This window comes from Urtica dioica, chromosome 5, assembly GCF_054948205.1.
Source record: "Urtica dioica subsp. dioica isolate 48M chromosome 5, U.dioica_male_clone48M_v1_H2, whole genome shotgun sequence".
In the NCBI taxonomy this organism is placed as follows: Eukaryota; Viridiplantae; Streptophyta; class Magnoliopsida; order Rosales; family Urticaceae; genus Urtica; species Urtica dioica.
This window is the reverse complement of record NC_142760.1, coordinates 15137963-15149709: the sequence shown is the minus strand read 5'-3', so window position 1 is coordinate 15149709 and position 11747 is coordinate 15137963.

Genomic DNA, 11747 nt, shown 5'->3' with positions numbered 1-11747 from the left:
GTGTCTATTTATGTACATTTGATGTCATATAGTCTTACAAAGACTCTTGCTTGTAATTGCTTATTCATTAATAAAAAGTTGAAACGTTCATTCAATCTTCATTGTTTGAAGCTTTATGATAAAACCTTAGTCTTTTAGTCCATAAACAAACTTAACAACTTACGAAGAGACAAATGTAGATTTGCATGAACAAACTCTTCGTAGTTTGCTTAAAACGATATATTCGCAATCTAAGGGTCAAAGGACTATTGACCTCAGTATGATTGTTAGAAGAATCTATGATGTCTGGTTATGAGGCATTGAGAGTTGGAGACTCTATAGTTCTTCTAGGTATCTTCCGAAGGTACTGAATTGACCAGTGCACTTCTAGAGACAAGATAAGAACAAACCATTTAACCTCTTATGTCTCGAAGTCACTATGTATGAATTGCATCATGCTTACCTTAATCCTGAAATGAGACATGTCATTTCACACCTTAGTATTCTCATTTGAGAAAGTCAGAGTTAGGACTCACTATGTGATTCCGAACAGGGCCTATTGGTGAAGTACTAAGTTGTGAGAAAGTCATGAGTAACTTTGTGAAGTTCTCATAGATATGGAATTCATGTACAAGATTGCTGAAATGCAATGTATGTCACCTCATGCTTTGTTCCTTGGAGTGTGAATAAATGAACTGGCCAGTGTCCAAATTGAGTCCTGACTCTTTTGGATGAAACAATGTGACTTGTTAGCTCCTCGTCAATACATTGTTTCTAACTTATTCACAAGCGACAAAAGAGTTGAGGAAATAACAGCTAGAAGGGTAAAATGGTAATTTAGTAAATCCCGACTAGCTGATGACATTCATGAAGGGTAAACATAGATAATATTCAGTGGATCCGCTCATCATAATTAGGTCGAATTCTTGAGTAGAAAATAAATTCATTTGAACCGAGAGATTTTCAGTGTCAGCTCTTTAGTGGAGTCAGTTGGCATTAAGCTAAACTTGGAAAAGGTTTGTGAACTTTTGAGTCCAAGTGTTTAGCTCAAGCTTTGTTCATTTGGGTCCATGAGGTCACTGTCACGAATCACATCGATAGGAATAGTTAAACTGGAAGCTAAGTCAAAACGAGAACGAAAATAGTCAAAAGGGTATTTTTGTCTTTTGAGACATAGGATGAAATGAATGTCAATAAATTTTTTTGACATGGTCATTTGATGACAAGTTTCACTCGGCCAAAATAAGATTTATTGCGCCTTGTGGATTAATTTCATTTCATAAGAATTTTATTGAAAATTCTTAATGGGCCTTTTTCATGTTGTCATGAACAAGTGGAAAAGCTTCTAGAAGGCCTTTCTAGCATTAGAATAGGCGCCCACCACCCAAGAGGAAAGAGAGATTATTTTGTGCATAAATGTATCAAGATACTTGCCAAAAGAAAAAGAGGAAACAAATTTGCATATGAGATGCATAGGGGAATCGGCCAAGTGAGGAAAAGGCAAGCCAAGGAACAAAAAAGGAAACAAATCCAAGCCTCAAGGAGGCTGCCTTGGGCGCCCAACATGGAATGGGAAATAAGGGATTTTTGCTCATGAATATGTGATATTCTATAGAAGAGGAAACTACCTTATTGAAGGTAAAACCTCTCCTATAAATAGGAGCCCCATTCCTCACTTTTCAATCCATCCAAGTTTAAGAGATTTGAGAGACTCTCTCTCTAGACATTGTGGCCGAAACTCTTCTCTCTCTCTCTCTAGTTCATTTTCGATTATTCTTGCTTTGGCACCTAGGTCCTCACTCGACCTAGTGTTTAGCTCTGCGACTTCAAGACTTGTTCTTAAGTCGTAGTGTTTAAAAGTGCCCACTCACTAATTCCTTTATTTCGAGTGATTTAGTGATAGAAACTTTCGTGGTTACTCGAGGTGCCGAGGAAAGAAAGAGGGACGTGCTGCGAGGGGAGACGAGCGTTGCAACTTTCCAAAAGCTTCTTCAAGGTTCAAGCTTCAAGAAAGGTTAGTAAACTTCTTAGCTTATAATAGTTTTTAATTACATGTACTTGCACTTGTCTAGGTTAGTAAAAACCGTTTTTACTTGTAAAAGAAAATTTTAAAATTCCGCCGCTTCCCGAAGCGTTTAATCTTTTTCTTAAACCCTAGATCGATTCCAACAGAGCGTGTGAGGCCGAGGTCGAGCTCGTGAGGCCGAGGTCGAGCTCGTTAGGCCGAGGTCGAGCTGATGAGGCCGAGGTCGAGCTCGTGAGGCCGAGGTTGAGCTCGTGAGGCTGAGGTCAAGCTCGTTAGGCCGAGGTCGAGCTCGTTAGGCCGAGGTCGATCTGATGATGCCGAGGTCGAGCTCGTGAGGCCGAAGTCGAGCTCGTGAGGCCGAGGTCGAGCTGATGAGGCCGAGGTCGAGCTCGTGAGGCCGAGGTCGAGCTTGTGAGGCCGAAGAGATGCTTTGTCCTCGTTGAAGATATGCTTTGTCCTCGTTTGAGTTGGGCCTAAACTGTTTTTTTTAATATGGGCAAAATCTCTCATAACATTAGCCCCCCAGTTTTTTGGAGGACTCTGTCGTTCAAGAAACTTCGTGTCTTCGGGGCGCATCGTTGCCTGTCAGGGCGTTACCCCGACCGTCCTTGGTTTCCTAGCTTGAGTATGTCGACGGCGAACGCTCTCCACACGCCTTCGCTCGTTGTTGGGTTGCTCGTACAACATTGTTTGCTTTAGTTAAAGCTTTTCTCGTTTGTTACGCGTTTTATTTGCCCGACTTGCTGTGCTTAGCGCGATCAGTTAGCGCGATGTGATTGGTGCACGTCTTACGGGCCCGGCTTACTATGCTTGGCGTAACCGGTTTGCACGGCTTAGTGCCGCACCTGGCGGCGAAGTTTCCCGCGGACGCTGGCTAGACCAGTTTCGTCCGGCGGGGGCGACTCTTCGCCATCCGTTCGTGACTCGTTGCCTGTCAGCGTGTGTGAGCTGGGTGGCCGTCGCCCCCATCTTCTGACGAGTACGCTACCTATCGGCGTGCGTGTTATGCATCGGGGTGGGCTTGATGCGAGCGCAGTTCCCAGTGAGCGTGGTACTTATCGGTACGCGTGTCACGTTTTGGATTTTGACTGTCGGGATCGACGATCCGGTGCGCGGATGTGATCCGTCGACGCCTTACTGCCTATCGGTGTGCAAGGCGCGACATTACGCGAGAGTGTCGCAGTGAAAGACGTGCGAGGTTGGAGGTCCGGTGCGTGGATCCAACTCGTCGACGTTTCGGGATCGACGATCCGGTGCACGGACGTGATCCGTCGATGCCCCGCTGCCTATTGGTGTGCAAGGCGCGACATTGCGCGAGAGTGTCGCAGCGAAAGACGTGCGAGGTCGGAGGTCCGGTGCGCGGATCCAACTCGTCGACGTTTTGGGATCGACGATCCGGTGCGCGGACGTGATCCGTCGACGCCTTACTGCCTATTGGTGTGCAAGGCGCGACATTGCGTGAGAGTGTCGCAGCGAAAGACGTGCGAGGTCGGAGGTCCGGTGCGCGGATCCAACTCGTCGACGTTTCGGGATCGAAGATCCGGTGCGCGGACGTGATCCGTCGGCGCCTTACTGCCTATTGGTGTGTAAGGCGCGACATTGCGCGAGAGTGTCGCAGCGAAAGACGTGCGAGGTCGGAGGTCCGGTGCGCGGATCCAACTTGTCGACGTTTCGGGATCGACGATCCGGTGCACGGACGTGATCCGTCAGCGCCTTACTGCCTATTGGTGTGCAAGGCGCGACATTGCGCGAGAGTGTCGTAGCGAAAGACGTGCGAGGTCGGAGGTCCGGTGCGCGGATCCAACTCGTCGACGTTTCGGGATCGACGATCTGGTGCGCGGACGTGATCCGTCGACGCCTTACTGCCTATTAGTGTGCAAGGCGCGACATTGCGCGAGAGTGTCGCAGCGAAAGACGTGCGAGGTCGGAGGTCCGGTGCGCGGATCCAACTCGTCGACGTTTCGGGATCAACGATCCGGTGCGCGGACGTGATCCGTCGACGCCTTACTGCCTATTGGTGTGCAAGGCGCGACATTGCGCGAGAGTGTCGCAGCAAAAGACGTGCGAGGTCGGAGGTCCGGTGCGCGGATCCAACTCGTCGACGTTTCGGGATCGACGATCCGGTGCGCGGACGTGATCCGTCGACGCCCCGCTGCCTAGCGGTGCGCGGGGCGTGGAATCGTACGAGAGCGTCGCACGAGGGTCGGAGGTCCGGGGTGCGGATCCGACTTGTTGATGCTTCGCTACCTTTCGGCGCGTAAAACGTTTTGATGCGCGAGTGCGTCGCGTGGGGGTTGGAGGTCCGGTGCGCGGATCCAACTTGTTGACGCTTTGCTACCTTTCGGCGCGTAAAACGTGTCATTTGTAACTCGCTGCCTATCGGCTCACGAGCTGGGCGGTGAGCGCGGCGCCACATTCGAGACTCGACTCGAGGACTCATGTGGCGAGGTTTCCCGTGGACGCTGGCTAGACCAGATACGTCCGGCGGGCGCAAGCCTTTGAAACCCATTTGTAACTCGCTGCCTATCGGCGCAGGAGCTGGGCGGCGAGCGCGGTGCCACATTCGGGACTCGACTCGAGGACTCATGTAGAGTCTGCACGAGGAGACATATGGCGAGGTTTCCCGTGGACGCTGGCTAGACCAGATACGTCCGGCGGGCGCAAGCCTTTGAAACCCATTTGTAACTCGCTGCCTATCGGCGCACAAGCTGGGCGGCGAGCGCGGTGCCACATTTGTGTGGCCATATCGTCTCATGAACCTGGCACCATTGGGCGCGTGCGTCACGTGACAGGCAAGGTTAGGTGCAGACTTGATCCCCCGGCGAGTGTGGCACCTTAGTGCGCTGGTCGCATTTCCGGGTTGGGTCTCTTGGGTCGAGCCTTGTGCTTTTGTGAGTGCGGCGCCCTGGTGCGCGTTTCACGTTTGGGGTACTCAGGTGGCCCATTCTTACTCGGTACTCGACTAGAGGAGTGAACTCGACCCGAGGAGATATATAGAGTCGACACGAGGAGTAGCTTGTCGACTCGTGGGCTCGGTACTCGACTCGAGGAGTGAACTCAACTCGAGGAGAAACGTAGAGTCGGCACGAGGAGTAGCTTGTCGACTCGTGGGCTCGGTACTCGACTCGAGGAGTGAACTCAACTCGAGGAGAAACGTAGAGTCGGCACGAGGAGTAGCTTGTCGACTCGTGGGCTCGGTACTCGACTCGAGGAGTGAACTCATCTCGAGGAGAAACGTAGAGTCGGCACGAGGAGTAGCTTGTCGACTCGTGGGCTCGGTACTCGACTCGAGGAGTGAACTCAACTCGAGGAGAAACGTAGAGTCGGCACGAGGAGTAGCTTGTCGACTCGTGGGCTCGGTACTCGACTCGAGGAGTGAACTCAACTCGAGGAGAAACGTAGAGTCGGCACGAGGAGTAGCTTGTTGACTCGTGGACTCGGTACTCGACTCGAGGAGTGAACTCAACTCGAGGAGTTATGTGAAGATTGTCTCTCTTTGGGACCTCCGGCCTGACCATTGGCCCCTTGAGACTTTTTTTTATATTTTTTTATTTTTGATTGAGCATTGATCCCCATTAGCCCCCCGAGTTTCTTACGTTTGTGAGATGAAGGCCGAGAAACTCTGGTGTGTTAGAATAATCCTCTATTGCAATAAAGGGGGTCGTCATAGGTAGTCATGGCACTCGGCCTTTTCTGAAAAAGAAAATTGCATTTTCGCAATAAAAGTGATCACGAGGTCGATCGAGTTTGGTCGTGAGTTTGAGGGTGGAGGCTGCGATAATCATGGCTTGCTAGCAGATGCGACGAATTCCTTGAGGTCCCCACTTCGAAGTAGGGAATCAATTCGCTTCCTAAGCTGGTAGCATTCTGTTGTCACGTGCCCGTGGTCATGGTGATATTCGCATTGCTTGCTCTCGTCCCTCGTCGCGGGGTCCGTTTTTAACGGGGCCGGAGATCCTAGCTTCTCCCTGTGTAAGCTCAGGATCCATTCGGGCGCCGTGTTGAGTGGGACGAAGAGTTGCTTCGGGGCTGGAGACAGATGGTCATTAGGGACTCGACCGCTTCTACGCCTCTTCCTTCGCGAGCCGAGACCGGTGGCCGGCGCCATGAGTGGGGCGGCGCGCCTTTTGTTGGGTGCGCGGTCAGCAACGTTGGGTGGTTGATGTCCCAAGACGACTTCTCTCTCGACCCCGCGTCAGGCGTTGAGTTTTTCTCTCAAGTCGCTCCCATGAGATTCCATTCGGGAATTGAGGCGATCTCTCAAGTCTCCGGTGGCCGTCCCTATTACTTTAGGCGAGGATACGTCATTCGGGTGACGTCCTCGACAGACGCCACGGCCACTGACGTCGTCATCTCCCCGGGGGTTTTGGACGCGGATGGTGAGCTTGGAGCGTCCCTTTCGGGACCTGGAAGTCGAGCGTCCCCGAGCATTACTCGACACTTGATGCCTTGACATGGTCGCCCGAGGGTATCCCCTTCGAGGGCGCGTGCGCGTGTTCGTTAGAAAGTTGACGTCTCGGCGCGGTCGCCCGAGGGTGTACCCTTGGAAGCGTGCGCGTGCGTCCCCTTTCGTGAACAGCGTGGTGGAGGTTGGTCTCGTTGGCTCTCGACTTTTCCGCGTAATCGGGGTCTTTCTCGTCGTGGTTGACGTCGCCGACGTCGTTGGAGTCGAGGAGGTCGGCGATGAGCGTGCCGTTGATGCCGGGGCGGTCTAGGAGCTCGGCGAGCCTTCGAGCCGTGTCCTATCGGACTGCGGCCTCAGGGTCATTCGTCGGGTCTCGGGGCTGGCTCTCATTATCATGAGGTTGCCCTTCGAGACGGTGCGCGGAGCTTTGGAGGTCGTGCCTCGTGCTAGTCGCTCGGGCGCCCACGGAGGTGGCGGGGAGACGACACATCTCTCGAGAGTCGTAGAAGTAGTGAAAATGTGGAATGGAAGGGAGAGCGTGCTGGGGCCGAACAGATCTGCAACGCCGTCTCCTTCTCCTTTTTTTTTTCTTCTCGCTGGAGAGTCTGAGATGAAGACCAGAGAGGAATCTCTTTTTCTCTCTTTTGTTTTGTGGCTGAAGAACAAAATGGGAGAGAGAATCTGTTTGGAGAGGAAATTGTTGGCTTTGATTTTTTGGTGGTCTTCCGTGGAGGAAGCGAGTTTGCCGGTAGAGAGTTCGTGGTTGTTCTTGAGATGCCCCTCCTTCTAGCGCCAAAATGTTGTCGCCGTTTTTCGGACAACGATTTAGGAGTCGAAGACGGTTAGACCCAAGGCCGGACCAAGTGGTCTCGCCTCGACTCGAGCGTGTCGGCCTCGATAATCCGAGTCGTCCCTTAGCTGTGAATGTCCCTTGAGTTCGTCCAAACACCTCCAAATGAGGAATCTGGAGGGTGAATGGGGGTGTGACCGCGCCAAAGGTTGGCTGCCTACGTACCCTTTAGTCGGGATCAGGTCATGACGTAGTTCAGGGCGAGTGTCGTGGCTGGATCGCGAGCGTCGGGTCGGCTAGATCTACAGCGTTGGTTGAGATGAAAGCTTCGGCGAGCACCAGAGTCGGCTTGCGCGCGCTGGGGCCGAACGGGTCTGCAGCGCCGGCGGGAGTTGAGGCTTCGGTGGGCGTCGAGGCTGGATTGCGAGCGCGGGGTCGGCTGGATCTGCAGCGTCGGTTGACATGAAAGCTTCGGCGAGCACCAGAGTCGGCTTGCGCGCGCTGGGGCCGAACGGGTCTGCAGCGCCGGCGGGAGTTGAGGCTTCGGCGGGCGTCGAGGCTGGATCGCGAGCGCCGGGTCGGCTGGATCTGCAGCCTCGGTTTAGATGAAAGCTTCGGCGAGCACCAGAGTCGGCTTGCGCGCGCTGGGGCCGAACGGGTCTGCAGCGCCGGCGGGAGTTGAGGCTTCGGCGGGCGTCGAGGCTGGATCACAAGCGCTGGGTTGGCTGGATCTGCAGCGTCGGGTGAGATGAAAGCTTCGGCGAGCACCAGAGTCGGCTTGCGCGCGCTGGGGCCGAATGGGTCTGCAGCGCCGGCGGGAGTTGAGGCTTCGGAGGGCGTCGGGGCTGGATCGCGAGCGCCGGGTCGGCTGGATCTGCAGCGTCGGGTGAGATGAAAGCTTCGGCGGGCGTCGAGGCTGGATCGCGAGCGCCGGGTCGCCTGCGTTCGTGGCTTCGGAATCTCTGAGAATGAGAAATCGAGGAGAATTCACTTCAGGCCAAGGATGGCATCAAGAGAAGCAGAGAGAAGTCTCAAGTTTTTTCTCAGAAGGAATGGGCTTATCTTTCCCCTCAATGAGAGAGGGTATTTATAGTAGTTGGAGGTTGCGTGTTGAGGGATTTGGTAGGGCCCAGCCGAGATGGCTTCAAGAATGATGAAGAAAATGCTCTTGGTGGGGAAGGATTGGTGTTGGGATGGTATTATGGTTTATTGGCGGGTCATAGAAAACAAATAAGCTGAGCTCATTGGTGTGTGGCCGTGCCTTTTGGTATGTGGGGGCTGCTATACCCTTTTTGAGTTGTGGGAAATTATGGGCTGGTACTTTTCCTTTTTGGCCCTTGGCATGGCAGGGATTTTTCCTTTTCGGCCCTTGGCATTGCTGGGATTGCCTTCACAATCTCTGGGTTGGACTCCCTCCTGGAGGTCGAGCTCGTGAGGCCGAGGTCGAGTTCGTGAGGCCGAGGTCGAGCTCGTGGGGCCGAGGTCGAGCTCGTGAGACTCGTGAGGCCGAGGTCGAGCTGATGAGGCCTAGGTCGAGCTCGTGAGGCCGAGGTCGAGCTCGTGAGGCCGAGGTCGAGCTCATGAGGCCGAAGTCGAGCTCGTGAGGCCGAGGTCGAGCTCGTGAGGCCGAGGTCGAGATGATGAGGCCGAGGTCGAGCTCGGGAGGCCGAGGTCGAGCTCGTGAGGCCGAAGAGATGCTTTGTCCTCGTTGAAGAGATGCTTTTTCCTCGTTTGAGTTGGGCCTAAAATGTTTTTTTTTTAATATGGGCAAAATCTCTCATAACACTAAGGTTCAAAAGAAGAAGAAGACGCCAAAGGTTCCGAAGGTGGACAAGTCTAACGACAAGTGCCACCACTGCAACGAGCCTGGTCACTGGCGTAGGAACTGTCCTGCCTACCTCAAAACTAAGGAAAAAGGTATTGTACTTGTTACCGAAGCTTGCTTAGTAGCTGATAATGTATCATCGTGGATTCTTGACTCCGCTGCTACTAACCATATTTGCTGCTCCTTGATTGGTTTTAGGAAAAGCAAAAGCATAGAGGAAGGCGACTTCTACTTCAAGTGGGGTGATGGGAGCTTAGTGTCTGCGAAGGCTATGGGATCTGTGACGTTGTGTTTTGAAGACCGCACTTTAAATTTGAATAATGTTTATTATGTTCCTTCCTTTGGGAAAAATCTAATATTTGTTGCTCGACTTTTTGAGCAAAATTATTGTTTAAAGTTTATAAAGAATGGAATTCGTATTTCTTTTTCAAATTCTTTTGTCACTGATGGATGTATGAAGAATGCTCTCTTTTACATCTATCCCACTCAACCTTCTCTATTAGAAATCGAAATAGATAATGATCTAGTTACGGAGCCAAAGAGGATCAAACTTTCTGACTTCTTTAGATCTAATAAAATCAACATATTGATGGCACTTAAGACTTGGTCATATCAGTCTAGACAGGATTAAGAGACTTGTGAGGGACGGTCCACTCCAAGCCTCTGCAATAGGTTCACTACCTACTTGTGAAACTTGTATAGAAGGAAAAAATGACTTAGCGACCTTTCAATGCTGAGAGACGAAGAGCCATTGAGTTGCTGGAACTTGTACATTCTGATGTATGTGGTCCGCTCAGTACACAAGCACGGGTAGGATACGAATACTTCGTTACCTTCACTGATGATTACTCAAGATACGGTTTTGTCTATTTGCTCAAACACAAATCCGAGACCTTTAACATATTTAAGGTCTTTAGGGATTTAGTGGAAAAGCAAACAGATCAAAACCCTTCGATCCGATCGAGGTGGTGAGTATATGTCCGGAGAGTTCGATGACTTTCTTAAAGAAGAAGGTATCGCTTCTCAGCTTACAGCACCTGGCACACCTCAACAAAACGGAGTGTCGGAGCGAAATAACCGAACTCTAATGGAGATGGTTAGATCAAAGATGAGTTACTCATCACTCCCTCTTTCCTTTTGGGGATATGCCCTCGAAACAACAGCTTACATTCTAAACCAAGTTCCATCTAAAACGGTTCCTGGTACTCCTTATGAACGATGGACTGGCCGTAAAGTAAATCTAGGCCACATCTGAATTTGGGGTTGCCCTGCACATATGGTAAGGCAAAAGACTAGCGAATTGGCTAGTAGGTCAGAATTGTGCCTATCTGTGGGATATCCAAAGGAATTTAAAGGTTTCACATTCTATAGTCCCGAGGACGACAAGACTTTCGTTAGCACGACCGATCGTTTCCTTGAGGAGGACTTCATGAAAATATAAAATCTAGAAGCAAAATTGTGCTTGAAGAAAAGTTGGGTGAGGATGCTTCTACCTCATCTGTAAGAACTGTTCTAACCCCAACTTAAACACAACCTAACTCATCAGAACCTCGTCAAGTAGTACTTCGACGTAGTGGGAGGGCTACTCAAAAGCCTGACAGGTACATGTCTTACGGAGATACTCTCGTAGTCGTCTCTGACATGAATGACCCTGCTTCCTACAGCCATGCAATGGCTGATCCTGAATCAAACCTTTGGCTTGACGCCATGAAAGTTGAAATGCACTCGATGTATGTCAACAAAGTCTGGAAGCTTGTAGACCTTCCCGAAGGGATTAAACCCGTAGGGTGTAAGTGGATGTACAAGAAGAAAAAGGGTCCGAATGGGAACGTCGAGACGTTCAAAGCACGACTAGTGGCTAATGGTTATACCCAAAATGAAGGGATTGACTATGAAGAAACCTTCTCGCCAGTCGCTATGCTTAAATCCATCCGCATACTTCTATCCATGGCTGCAGCTCTCGATTATGAGATCTGACAAATGGATGTCAAGACTGCCTTCATAAATGGCGATCTTGATGAGCACATTTATATGGCTCAACCAGACGGTTTCGTGGAAGAAGGACAAGAGACCAAGGTTTGTGAGGTGCTGAAGTCCATTTATGGATTAAAGCAAGCATCTAGGTCATGGAATATTAAATGGACTTAAGCAAGCATCTAGGTCATGGAATATTTAATTCGATGAAACTGACAATCGATAGATGAGCCTTGTGTTTACAAGTTAATACACGAAGACAAGGTTGTGTTTCTGGAACTATATGTCGATGATATATTACTCATAGGTAATGATGTGGGTAAGTTATCTGAGGTTAAGATCTGGCTAGCAAAGCAATTCGATATGAAGGATCTAGGAGAAGCCGCGTACATTCTGGGGATCCAAATCAACTGGACTTTGTCGCTCTCCCAAGCGTCTTATATTGATCACGTGATGGATCGCTTCTCGATGCAAGACTCCAAGAAGGGCCAAACACCCTTTAGGCATGGAGTCTCACTCTCTAAGGACTAGTCTCCCAAGACAGCACAAGAGATTGAGGACATGAGAAAAATTCCTTATGCCTCAGCCGTAGAGAGTCTCATGTATGCTATGCTTTGCACTAGGCCAGATATCTGCTTCGCAGTTGGCGTAGTTAGCCGTTTTCAATCCAACCCTGGACCCGAGCACTGGATTGTTGTTAAGCATGTTCTTAAGTATCTTAGGAGAACTAGGAAGTTGATGCTTACAT